This window comes from Periplaneta americana, chromosome 5 (assembly GCF_040183065.1).
Source record: "Periplaneta americana isolate PAMFEO1 chromosome 5, P.americana_PAMFEO1_priV1, whole genome shotgun sequence".
Lineage (NCBI taxonomy): Eukaryota > Metazoa > Arthropoda > Insecta > Blattodea > Blattidae > Periplaneta > Periplaneta americana.
This window is the reverse complement of record NC_091121.1, coordinates 68,813,905-68,827,983: the sequence shown is the minus strand read 5'-3', so window position 1 is coordinate 68,827,983 and position 14,079 is coordinate 68,813,905. Positions and strand designations below refer to the sequence as shown.

The 14,079-nt window shown below is 33.0% G+C and overlaps 1 protein-coding gene across 5 annotated transcripts in view; it reads left to right on the top strand.

Moving 5' to 3' along the window:
* Positions 1-444: 444 nt before the first annotated feature.
* LOC138699801 (membralin) overlaps positions 445-14,079 on the top strand; it is a 432,208-nt gene continuing 418,573 nt past the window's right edge. For 2 of the 5 annotated variants that reach the window (XM_069825969.1, XM_069825968.1), the window contains exon 1: positions 463-753. The gene's annotated coding sequence lies outside the window, so the exon portion shown is untranslated. Of the gene's footprint in view, positions 754-780; positions 947-14,079 lie in introns of those variants that run through there. The other 3 variants (XM_069825971.1, XM_069825970.1, XM_069825972.1) reach the window with 3 other exon arrangements.

Genomic DNA, 14,079 nt, shown 5'->3' with positions numbered 1-14,079 from the left:
TTCATTTTGCTCCACAACACACACAAAAGAGAGACGTAGTTCAGCTTACGCTGCCCTTTCTAATGGCGACAGTGTACGATGAACTTGAGTTCAATGTTCAATATGTGCTGTAGAATATTTCTTTTTCTTTTCGTAGTCAAATTCACTTCCTGTAGATGGCAGCACCAGTTCAAACTCATAACACGTCCCGTTTTCCAATTGTCGCAAGTTGTATGAGAAATGGTGGTGTTTTCGTAATATTGGTTGATTTATTTATATTTGAGCCTGATGAAGGGATTTAATTTCATAAATTTGGTATTGATAGCGGTGTGTACAGTCAAAAGTGCGGTGTGATAGATTTGCTACCATCCTAGATCAAGGCTACCATCTATATTCGATACCCTAAGTCGATATCAGATAAAGTAACTACGTGAAGGTTGGCAATGCATATCGTGGCTTCCTATGATTTAAGATTTCTCCAATAACTGTTAATGTGAAAAGACTGGTTCGACTGAATCTAGAAGGCAGTGATTTGAATACAGACGACTTATTCATAGAATGATGGGTATTTAATTTTATATACGAAATTGTGGTGAATAATTAATCTTAAAAGTACAACTAGTTTTAGTACTTTGATTCTATATTGCGTTTTTAGATAGTGTCATTGTTTAGAATTGAGATGAATCGTTGTTTGGTCATATAAACTCTCACGTTGTGACAATCCAGTGATGTTCGTGGTTGAAGAGGAGCTAGGCCTATGAGTAATGAATTTTTGTACGTTAGATGATTTGTTAGTGAGTAGTGCATTCGTTAAACAATTAGGATAAATTAATTAATCGAATATTGACTAGTCTGTGAATTACATTGCAAAATATGTGTGCACATTTACTTCCTGTTTTGGTGTATAGATGATTAATTATGTGTGAATATAATATAAGCAGAACTTTTAAAATGTTTCTGATTCTAGGTAAGCACTTTTAAATGTCAGTTTATCAGTATGTATTCTAACACATTTTCGCGATATTACTAACACAAACATCAAAGAAAATACCAGCCATTTATTATTAGTACTGTAGACAAGGTAGGTTAGTGTTCTACTTTGGATTTATTTGGCATATTCTTTAAGAAGAGGAAGAAGTTTGTGTTTTTACCACTAAATGAAAATCGCGATAACTCTGAAATGCTGTAGAATTGAAATTCTTAATAATAATGGTCCGGCAACTTTGTGAGATTACTGACATATGGAACTTCCAATATTGTAATGTTTTGTTTTTTTAGGCTTTTAAAAAATTATTTATGTGATTTTTTAGAGTACCGATATTAAAAAGTCGTTCAGTTTTGTTAACAGAACATTTTGTACAGCTTTATTCGTTTGTGTATTTTATGATATAATTTTAATAGGCCTATTGTTTATTTACTAACAGTTGGAAAGAAATTTCTCATTTCACACCTCTTAACTGATGAAAATAGAATCTGTTTAGACTTAGGAAAATATAAATTTAAAAAATCATGTAATACCGTTTAAATATTAAGTTTATGAAGGCTTTCTATTACTCATTCTTTCTGAGAGTTTTCCAGTTCAGTTTTTAGACGACATGTTTCGTAGCCGATTTCAGTTTTACTTTCACTTTTCTTCGCCATATCAAGTTCAAACTTAGCTTGCTTTTAAGATGATTGTGAAGATTTATTTTATATTTATGTGTTTCTTCTACTTGAACATATGTTCGAATGTAGCCCCAAATAGACTATACGTTTTGTTGTTTGCCGTTACTCTTATGACTTGAAATATGGGACAGCTCTAGAATGTCACGGTAATGTACTGGAACCGCTACTGCATTTTCCGAAAAGTCACCTAATGTAGTGAATTAAAAAATGGAATCAGATTTATAGAATGAATGTTGAGGAACTCGCTCACGAGACACTCAAATGTTTCGTGGCCATTTACCTGCATACAAAAACAAACCTAACCTAAACCAGCTCTATTGCCGTGGTAACCTGGAGGTTACTTAGTCAGGTTTTGTATTAAGAATTCGGCTAATATTTTATGTAGAAAGTTAAACGCACTTTATATTTTAGTAGTATAACTTAGATAAGGCCTAATATCTATACGATATTTTGATGGTACCGGTGTAGCCTACGTGTAATAGGCCATCTAGATTCTAGACGAATCAAACAGTGCCTACGGTTAATTCATACTGGTAAATTGTAAGAAATTAAAACCACTAAGTAGATCTATTGAAAATCATGTTATGGCAGACTTAAATACGCATTTAAGGGTGCTTAGATAGTACAACATGCTGTATGCTATGTCAGAATCGTATTCGATTACACTTAATGAAAACACAAGTTCGGTTGGAATGGTGAAGCTGTAAAAGGTTACTATTTTTCGAAAATGTATAATAAATTCTGGTTATTTTTTTTAATTAACTTATTTAGACCTACCTTATATTAAATCTCAAGAATAGCCTATATGCAAATGAAATACAAGAAAAACATTCTGAAATCAGCTTCATCACTCGAAATAAATTTCATGTTTGGAGATATTTTTTAAGAATAAAATTAATCGTCTGTTTAAATAGAATTTTCTAAATAAGTGGAACTTTTACAATAATGAGGTAGTTTTTGAGAAAATTATTCACTTAGGGATGAGATTGACAGAATGATATATGTGGCATATTGGATACTCGTATCTTACAGGATAAAGTTCAGTGATTGTAATTATTGTCACACAAAAATGCTTCGTTTCTCCCAAAGTTGGTGGTGATGCTGGACAAAACCCTATTTACATTAAATAGCAAAGCTTTTGTAGGATATAAGTATGTTCATAAATTAATAAAGTAAAATTGAATTTCCATTGTAACATGTAGATCTACCAAAATTGTACCAGTAAATAAAAGGTTTATAATTGTTGAGATTATTAACAATGAAAAAAAAAAATTGTTCAGTATACATAAACGAAGCCTCATGTCTTCTTGCTATGACAGCTTCGTTAAGGTCAAGTATGTTGTGACCTTGTGAATATTTGCTCTTTTTTTCGTTCTTATAACTTAGCTATAATTGCACTGAATTAGGTATGAGAATGTTTAGCAATAAATGGAATCCTGTCAGTTTTAGAATGTCGTGCTGTATTAATTTAATAATGAACCTAATTTTTTTTAACGAGAATCTATTGTTTAAGCTGTCTACAATATTGTATTGACTTCTGATGATATTCATTGTCATTTTCTAAAAAATTTTAACGTAAAGTAAATAATTATATGTTTTTCTTAGGTCTGTGAATTTTTTATTTTATGTTCAGTTATGTATTTTTAAAAATTAGAAAATAGTAGCTTGTATATTATATCTTCAGTGTACAGACGGGGAATGGAAAAGAAAATATGAAGGGTGAGGGGGATAAGTATGCTGAAATCTCTTGGAAAAGAATTTAAGGAGATAACAGAGAACAGATAAAGTTAGTGAGGAAGGCTTAATTGTTTATCTAAGATCTTACTACAGAAGTGTTATTATCATGTACAACTTTTAAGCTTTGTATTAGAAATAATGTTCTAATCATTATTTGTAGATTTTATTGGTGGGCTAGAAACGCCGTAGATGATTTTGAGTAGAATTATAGTCGAGTGTGCGTTTGCTTTTTATTTTCTTTCTTTTTATCATTTTTTCTCCATTTTACTTTCTGTTCTTACATCCTTTTCTTTCTCTCCTTACCTTCTTTCATTCGTTTTACTTCATTTTTTCTTTCTTTCTCATCTATCTTTCATTTTCCTTCTTCCTTTCTCGTTTTCTCCATTTTTTTTCTTGGTTTAATGATTAATGTTCAGAAATTGTAGTTGTATATACCGGTATGTAATGTCTCCTGAAAGACCTGTTGATAAATCGTAATGTAGACTGCGATTCTTAAAGAACTCAGCATTTATCTTCTTGTTACTTATGCTATTTCTTATCTATAATTTAAAAATGAATGCGTGATTATTGTTGGTTAAGACCAGTGTAGATTGTAGGTGATTATGAATGTTGTAGAGAGATATCCATTGACATTAGTGAGGATAGAAAGCTGATGCAGAGATTATTGTTTCGATCATATTTAATATGTTTTACCCCTGCGGTGGTTGAGTGGTCAGACCTCTGGCCTGTCACGCAGGCGGTCTGGGTTCGAGTTCCGGTCAGGTGTGGGATTTTTCATTGAAAAATCCACAGTGACACTTGTGGCAGACAAGGTCGCAGGTGGGGTTTTTCTCGGGATTCTCCCGTTTCCCCATGTTAGGCATCTACATAATTCCGTCTCCATTTCGTCGTCATTCCATAGTATTCTCTGATCGCAGGCTGGCTATGCATGGAGAGGGCTGGCCTAGGGATGAGAGGGGTTGCCTGCTCAATAGCTGGGTGTGCAGTGAACCTTAGTGTAGTCAGCCGGTGTGGATTTGGGAATGCGCCTAGCTTGAGAGTTAGCGCAATAGATCGTAACAGGTTGCAGTGCTGGGCCATAGTGCCCCCCCCCCCCGTAAATTCAAAATAATATGTTTAGAGAGTCTATAGAAAAGAGGTTACGGTGCAAGTAGTTCTAGACATTTTGTATGAAACTGTTTGCGACGCAAAATTATATTATTTGTGACTTTCTTTCGTAGTCTGAAAAAGAAAAATAGATGTAGGGTTATGAATTGATTTTCATATTTTTAAATTACCTGTGTATAAAGTAATATTATATTGATTATTTTATCTGTACACTATAATTAAATGTTTCAACTAAGAACTCGGGACATCTTTTCATTCATAAATTTTACTTTAGAAGTATTGGACGCATTTTTTATCCAAATTACACCACAACTGCCATGCTTTTGTTAATTATTTACCATTATCTGCAATCATACATTTGTTAATTTGTCATGATCTCGTGATTTGTTTTAATTTAAATTTGTTCCTATAATTTTGATCTCCATGAGAGGTGTTAACTTCCAATATCTTGACCTTAACCTTTGTTACATAATGGTCGTATCATAGATTATTAAATCCGAAGATGAGTAGGCATGAGCATTAAGAAGTCGTTAAATTCAAAGCTCTTATTGCAATGTTCTGCCTATTATATAACGAAAGAAAATGTGCGTGGTCTCGGTATTGGTCTCTGGGATTTAACGTGTGTTTTTTTTTTTTTTCAACATCAAAATCATATTCACACTCCATTATTTGTTCTAATATAAACGCAGTCACGATATGCAGCCTATGCATTTACAAACTTTTTAAAATTTGATTCTACACTATTCTTTAATCAGAAATTTAGTTCTCATAAATTTTCATTGTAATAATAGACCTAGTTCTTTGTTTTTAAAAACTGTTCCTTTTCATTAAAATCTGTTCCTTTTCAGAACGGACATATTCATTTTATGCTGTCTGAGAAAACTTCTTACTATACTATAAATCTTTCAATTTTCTGACAAGTTCGTAATGATGGTAATATATTTCAGTATACATTATTTACTTTGTCCTTAGCTGTATAAGGGTAATACACTTTTATGACAGTATATGATTAATAAAATAGTTGCCCCAGATATCTCCTGACCATGGTTTGGTCTGTCTGGGAAAGTATGGCTCCGCATGTATTTCAGAATTCCAATGTAGCCTATTATAAGTAGGGCCTACATGGGTATAGATCTGGGAGAGAGACTTAGTTCATGTCATTTGTTCTGTAAAACTATTTATGTCAATTATGGCATTTGCAGATGCTGATTTTGGTTGAGTTACGGGTAATAACTAATTATCAGTTAGTATGATTAGTGACCATCAATTTTTTTAGGTATAAATTACACTACAAGGCCACAAGTGACTATGATTCATGTTACGAATAGATGCATTGTCATGTAACAAGTATAAACAATGTTTAATCTATTTCTTGTTGAGTTATAATAAATATAATTGACCCATTAATCTCTTGTATTAAAGCATGCTGATAAATGTAGCTGATTCAATTTTAGGTTATTAAAAAAAAGAAAGAGAGAGAGAAAAAAAGGGAAATGTAGATTAACCTTTTTAGAAGTATGATTTCAAGGGATGTAAGTTTTGAAATATTAATGGGGGTCAAATACTTTTCTCCAAGACTATCATTCTCTGAAGTCCACACCTGTGGAGTAATGGTTAGCGCTTCTGACTGTAAAACCAGGTGACCTGAGTTCGAATCCTAGCCGGGGCATGTTACCTAGTTGAGGTTTTTCCTCAACATAATATGAGCAAACGCTGGGTAACAATCGGTGCTGGACCCCAGACTCATTTCACCGGCATTATCACTTTCACTTCATTCAGACGCTAAATAACTTGAGATGTTGATACAGCATCGTAAAATAACCTACTAATAATAATTATCTGAATCATTTACATGTATATTAGAGGTCTTTACAGGCACGAGACAAGTCCATGGGCCAGATTTGGAGTGAAATTTTTAAGAGTTTCTGAGGCTTGGTTTGGGTTTTGGCAATTAAAACCATAGGCGCCGATTTTGGGAGTGCTTTGCATTTTGAGCACCCCCAATATTATTTATATACAGACTTCCCTGGTTCTACAACTATCCAAACTAATGATACAAAAAGATAATCCATGGTATGAGCTATGACATCACTAAATTCAGTAATGAAAAATAATTACAATGAGCTGATTGCATTTATGGCTTCAATATCATAAACTGACAGATCAGATGCTGGTGCAAAAGCAAACTACTTTTTAGTACAGTTGCAGTCGTTTAATTTTTTATCATCTAAGCTTACTTGTGAAAGTCATGTTGATGCTGCAAATACTGCATTGCAAAATCGAACCTTATCTTTCAAGAAAGCTGTGTGCATTCTACAATGCCTGCGTTCCACAATGCAATCTTCCTTACGTGATGAATTTTCACAGTTCTTGAGTGAAGTAACATATAAGCATTGTCCGAGCCACAACTCCCACATAACTGGCAGCCACCTCGAGTTTGGACACTGGATCCATGCCACATGTCTATATATCTCCTTAAGATTTGTATCTTAAAGAGTTTTACGAACTTGTTGATAATATTGTGAACTGTTTGGCTAATCGTACTGGCACTTTTATTGCAAATTTTCTAAGATTGAGAATTTTCTAATTGGTGGTTTGAATGATGGTGATAAGGAAATGGAAGAAATTCTGTCACTTTATGGGGATGACTTGGACAAGGAGAGGCTACTTTTACACAGGGACATGTTGTTAGATAATGCAAGATCAAAACTGCACCACATCACAAATTTTCAAACTGTTTTTGATCTCCTTTGGAAAGAAGCTTTCTTCGTGACATGCTACCAGAATTTGTCAAGTTGATGAGACTAGTTCTTAGTTCTTACAATACCAATGTCTGTCTCTATTGCTGAGCGATCATTCTCCTTTCCGTAGACTTAAATCCTACACTATGTCCAGCGAATGAATGATGTAGCTATCATTCATTCTTACAGAGAAGCTCTGTATTTAGATTTGGATGAAAAAGCAAATGAGTTCATCACTAGAAATGAAATTCGCAGGCAGACGTTTGCTATGAAAACGTAATTCGCAAAAGGGTCACCGTTCTTTTGTAAAACATGTTAATATTTTATTAATCCTCTTGAAAAATATTAGGCTAGTGTTGTTAATAATGAAATAATTATTGATTAAACAGACTATGAACAGAGTGTTTATGTTTACCAATTAACACTCGTTTGTTGTAATGAAAGTCTTTCGAGTTCCAACATGAATTATATTAAACTTAAGTGTAGTTTTTCTTTTCTGAGTGAGCACCCCCAATAAATTTTACAAGTCGGCACCTATGATTAGAACAGTAACTAAATATTTTTGTTGTCGTTATATCGTTTTTTTCTTTTTAATAAAAAGTGTTAGTAATAATTTTTCACCACAAAAAAGAAAACATTAGAAATATTTTTCCTACATTTCCACGTGGAAAATATACAAATCGCATATCTTATTTTTAATTTAATGATATATCCAGAGCAACAGTACATCACATTAAATCGTAAGTTGATCAGTACACGTTAATGACTGATGACTTGTTTCTCCACTTTAGGTTACTGTTACTAGGCTCAGTTGTTTGAAGTAGCCAGACATAACGAGCTGAACAGAATAGGTAATCCCTCTGATCCCACCTAATTGCCCTGATGAACATGGTGAAATACCCGGAAGTCAATTTCTGAATATTAATTCCTTAATTTTAGTCTTGACCTGGCTCTTTGCTTGTAATTGACCATGTGTATTAAATTGGAAACAAGTTTAGTAGGCCTATCCTTGTAAAAAAAATGTAGTGTATTATTGCCTTTGTGAAGAAAAGGTAACCAAATTTAAAAATTCATTGAATGCCAATAATTTTGCGTCAAAAGTTCGATTTCGATCTTTACACTCTCCGTATTTAATTTTGACAGGACGGAGCCTTTTTGTTAACTACTTCTTCCTTGAGGTCTAGTCTCGAGATAACAATGCAATTTATTGACAGTCAAAACGATTTACATCAGTATGACGCCAATGAGTTGTTTGAAATTTAATGAATAATTATACAGAACTGGACTCATTTGGAAATTAATACTGCAGTTAAAAAACTATGTTAAATTAACTATTTCTGCCTTTATACTCCCCACATTTATTAATCACCGTCATTTATATACGAATAATGACTTTTGATTAAGTCAAAATGAAGTTCAGTATTTCAAGCTTTTACACATAAAAAAAAGTTTCATATTAATCTTTTCCAAGTCCACGTGTCAATCGAAATCACAGATCTACAGCAAATGTTTTCAACAGGGTCCCTCTTGTAAGAAGGTATAAATTACTGAAATAAAGAAACATGAAAATACAATATTCATTTATTAATACGTCATTGCTATTGTTAAAATTGCCTATATGAAGACATTACATACCAGATGGCGGGGTGGTTTCTTTCAGAAAATGCTCCAATTCACATTATCCTCTTAAAATATAAAACCAAATGATCCGCTAACATAATAAGCATAGGTTGCCGCATTCCATTTGATGAATGTTATAGTAGAAACATAATCTGAGCCATGAATGAACAAATGAAGCTCCTTAACTGTCTAATGAATGCTTTGTGAGTGGCATTGTTGAAACTCCCATAAGGAGCATTTAGTATTTTTGTTACAGTTTTTCTCGAGTGGTACACAGAAAAACGTTCCATATTAAAAAAGTAATAGGGAATTTAAGGAAATCTCTGTGACTGCGTCTATGTAGGAATTAGGGTAATTGAGTTAGGATAAGTAAATACAATTTGCTTTAAGAGTTAAGTGTGTCTAATGAACAGAAATAAATAAGTTAATAATAACAACAACAACAACAATAATAATAATAATAATAATAGTCGATGTTCCCGACTTGAAAATAACCACAAGTACCGCATTCCCAACGTCACATTCTTACAAGATACAGTATCAAATCAGAACATCGAAACGACTGTGTCAACCATCCTTCACAATTATTAATGTATCTGTTCAATGATATCCACCGTACATATTAATGCTGTAATGATTTCAAAATAGAATCAATATTATAGAATTGGTTTTTAACATAAACAATTATCACCAAATACTAACAAATAATGGAAATATATCTGAATCATTCTTACTGAATGTCGACAGTTTTAAAGGATGCATTTTACAGTTGTTTTTAACTTGTTCATCTTTACATCACTCTTGTTAACTTATTTTAATTATTATATCTAACTGTAATAATTTTATAAATTTTATTACAAATGTCGTGTAAAACACGCAAAGCACACATGCAATTATTTTTGTGTTTATGTACAGTACTCTTAATTGTTAATTTATCTCATGTTATATACGTAGGATCTGAAGATGCTCTGTTGACCGAAAACGTTTGTCGTAAAATTAGATGAAAATAAATGTATGAAATTTGCTAAGCCTTAGATGGAAATACCATTACTTAAAGATTATTTACTTAGAATGTTTCATTACACCAGTCGTCACCTTTTCATTTTAATTCTGAATAGGTTCTTAAATTAGCATAGCAGCTATTGTTAAACGAGAAAGAAACTGAGAGGTGTCGTAACGAATACCAGTTTCTGTATTTATAAACTCTACTATATTAATACCTTAAGCTAAATGGGAAGTTTTCCAGACATGAAATTAGAATTAAGATATATATTTTTTTAATTGTATGTAGAAAAGATAAATTATTATTTCGGGTCACGAAATCATATTAAAAATGTTCCTAGAACAACATTTGTAACTCCGTAAATTCAGTGAAGTTATGAACCTCCGAGTTCCTTAAAGGCCATAGGCCTAAGTAAGTATATCAATGAGTTTATTAATAAAGTGAATTAAAACAAGTATAATTACACTGAGCAGATGAGTGTAGTTTTCATTTAGTTTTGCTGCGGGTATTTTTATTTATAAGCTTCATTAAAAATTTTTGCTCACGTTTTAGCTGTTTATGTAAGTTCTTTATGTCCAGTTTTTTTTTAATATTACCCTAGGACTATTAACAAAAGTCAGAGTGAGAGAACTGCGATAAGTATTTGTAGTCATAATTATATAAATTATGTGTGACAAAAGGATTAGGCCATAAAAATGAATAGCGTAATTATAATATGTGTAAGAGTTACAAAACTAATAGTGACCTTCAAAATTTACGTATGTTTCTAGTTTCAAAATAGATCATAATTACGTCCTACGTTCTAATTAGCGTCGTTTTATGTTCAATGTTAGTCGTGTTATTGTATTGGCACAACCTTGCTGAGAAATTAATGCTGCAGGAAATATACGGTACTTGTAAAGTTAGAGACAGCACTCAGCCTCCAGCTAAGTTCTAGGTCAATGATTGGCCGTGGAAGTGAGAAAACCTTTCACCAAAACCTGTGGTCACTGTGTTCCTGTATTTCTTGTGCTATGAGTAGTGAAAGTTTTGCTAGCCCTCCAGGCGCAAAACACTTCACTCACCGGTTCACTAGAGTAGACTTGAAGTTTCGTGTATCGAACAGATGCGTGGCAAACTTATTACTCTGGTACAGCGACTATTAAGTTAATTGCTTTTCTCAGTGGACATTTCTTTACTCCAAAAGCATACAGGCATTTTACAGAAGTTCAGCCTAATTTGATCCTGTTAGGCCTATTTAAATAGATATTCACTAAATTTGATATTTTAGTTTGTTACAAAAACTCATGAATCCAAGATTTAGTTAAATCTGTCACTTATCCCTCCATGTATTGTATGAGTGGACACTTTCAATGCCATGACCATTACACAAGAAATCCATGCCCCTAGCTGTTTAAAAATGGTAGTGGACATAGCTCAGAACAATTATGATACAATGAAATCTGACAATGACCAATTCCATGTAATTCGTAGTAGTAATGATGCATTTTTCTTATGGTATAAGCAGTAATTACTTAATCCCCCCCTCACTCTCCGAGAATCTAGAAACAAGAATAGCAGACAATATACGTCATATAAAGCTGTGGAAAAGTATATGGGTCACTCACTGTATGATCGTTTGTATGATCCTTTAGAAGATCGACAGTTTGCAGGAAGGTAGAAGCATTATTTCATTATGCATCATATGGCCCAGGAATATTGTAGACCTGCTTGTCCAGTTTTTACTGTGATTTTTTTTTTCCGTGTGTTGAAAATGGACAAGTGGCAATTTAATTCACCCGATTTTATATTATTCAGAATTAAATTAATATAACGGGTAAGTAACTTTATCTTGCAGTACTAGTGTGCCTCAGTCAGTTGTAACGTAATTTGTACAACCTCCTTTGTCTGTAACATATGACTTTGTTAACAGCTGTCTTCTCGCAGTGTATTGTTAAGAAATCGATAATATTCATAAATGTTTCATAGGCATATAATGTTAACTTTTTTAGTAGTAGTAAAATTGTTAGGAAATTACACTAGTCAACAAATGTTGACTTTTTTCTTTCGATAACCTCGATCAAAATACGTGATTAAGCGGTAATTCGAGCTCCTGAATCAGGAAAAAGAATCCAAATTGCTCTATCAGATCGCATTTCTGAGTTATCGGTATGTCCTTCTAATATGCATTAATTAGCATATATTAAGAACCCATGCAGATATGCAGTTATCCCTAAAAATAGGCTCTTGTCGCACATATTAATAAAAGCAACAAAGTAAATTTGATTTTAACTTATAAAGCATGTAAATATATTCAAATAAACTATAAGAATTCGTACTTTGAATCAGAAGTATATTTTTGTAGCATTTTGACGTGAATACGTCTTTACTCCTTCAGGGAAGAATTAAGACTGTATTTTTGTACGTGTTATTTAATTAACAAAAAAAAAATCAGACTGGCACATGGAATACCAGGATGAAAACAGCGATGTAATGTTAGGATGATTCATTCCGACACCATAACTTCGTGACTAGTAACACGATTGAAATAAATGTGGTCTCATTCTTTCGAATATATGACTACGATGTGAGCATGACCTTGAGTTTGTGCCGTCCATGCATGAGCGCAGGTAGGGGCCGCAGTGACTGGCGACCATTTTGGTTGTAGGCGAAAATTTTCGAGCATTCTGTCTCGTGACACTGATCTGCTAGAGCTCTGATTTTGGTGCAGTGGGCTCTAATATAAATTCCATTGTAGTAATCTCGAAGCAAGTAATTTAGCATCTTATTTTGAAAGGTTGAAATTGCGCACTAAATCATTTAACTCATAATGCTGAATAAAATAGATCTCTCACTGTTGTCAAATTCTTCAGAAAAAATATGATCACCTGAAGGGGGAGGATGTTTCAAGACATTGTCTTGCATCACATTATATGGATGAAGCACAAGCAGGTCATCACTATGTGGTACAGTCTTTAAAGCTTTTGCCACTTGGGGTTAAACAATTAAATGTTTTCAGTAAATGTTTCAGTAAATCCTGAAATTTTCGCCAAGCAAAAGTAGCAATAGGTCACATGATTTTTAGGTTCTTGCCAAATCATCGGAACTGCAAAAGACATACTGTAGCTCTCTTCGAACCTTTCTGCCACTCCGATAAAATTACAAAGCTAGAAGAACAACATATATTGGGTCCCAGAGACTATTCTGGTCATCTAGCGAACAGCCTAAGTAGAGTTTGTAAGCTTTTATAATAGTGGGTGTAATGTTTTTCTTTTGTGATTTCGGAGTGAATTTTCCACAAAAATATAACAGAAATTATTCCGATAGTATGCACACGTGTGAACTTTAAAACTTGACATTATGTCGTGTGTTTACTTACTGTGAAACTCTACCATTATAATTTGTTTATATCCCTGTTTAAATTCTTTAAAATTATTTAAAAAAGCGTATCATCACAATAAAATACTTTACTAGACAAGACTCACACATCTTAAGTCAATCGCATTTTCCTTACCACTGCTTGACTGAAAAGAAAATATATTAAGCTACAGGTTGAAGGACCGCTCAGGTACCATAATTTTCTTCTCCTCGTAAACCTAGCCTATACACATAATGAATTTTTGACCTTTTGGCACTTATTCATAGTCTTTACAGAAATACAAAATTATTTTTCAGCGATCAGTGGCGGTTTTTGAGACTAAGTAACGTGTACGAAAATGTCTGATTTTTTTTTTTTTTTCGTTTTCATTCATATATATAGCTTGTAACTCAAAAACAGAACCAGATAGAGACTTATTGGAGATATATTCGAATTTAGCATATAAAAATCATGTAAGATCACATGTTTGACTAGTGTAATTGTTCAATTTACTAAAATACAGTAAAACCCCGATAAGACGCTGTTCAAGGGACCGCGTATTAGGCGGGTATACTAATTTTGACTTATATACATATCTATCTGTTAGCATTTTTCTTTATTGCAATACATGATTCATGAAAGGTAATACAGTATTACTCCATTATGTAATTACTGTAGGCTGCTGTATGTTAAAGACATTTACGATACTGTATCTATGTTCTGTACTTAATTCTTTCGAAAAGAGTCATTTATAGTTGTTTGCAGTGTGCGTGTTCTCCAAGTCCTCATGTTTACCACATTTCACTCTCTTGCGCTTACACCCTCCCGACGTCGCAGCCGCAGTGATTGAGTCGCGATTTTTTATTATCATTCTTAATGTCGATGATGGT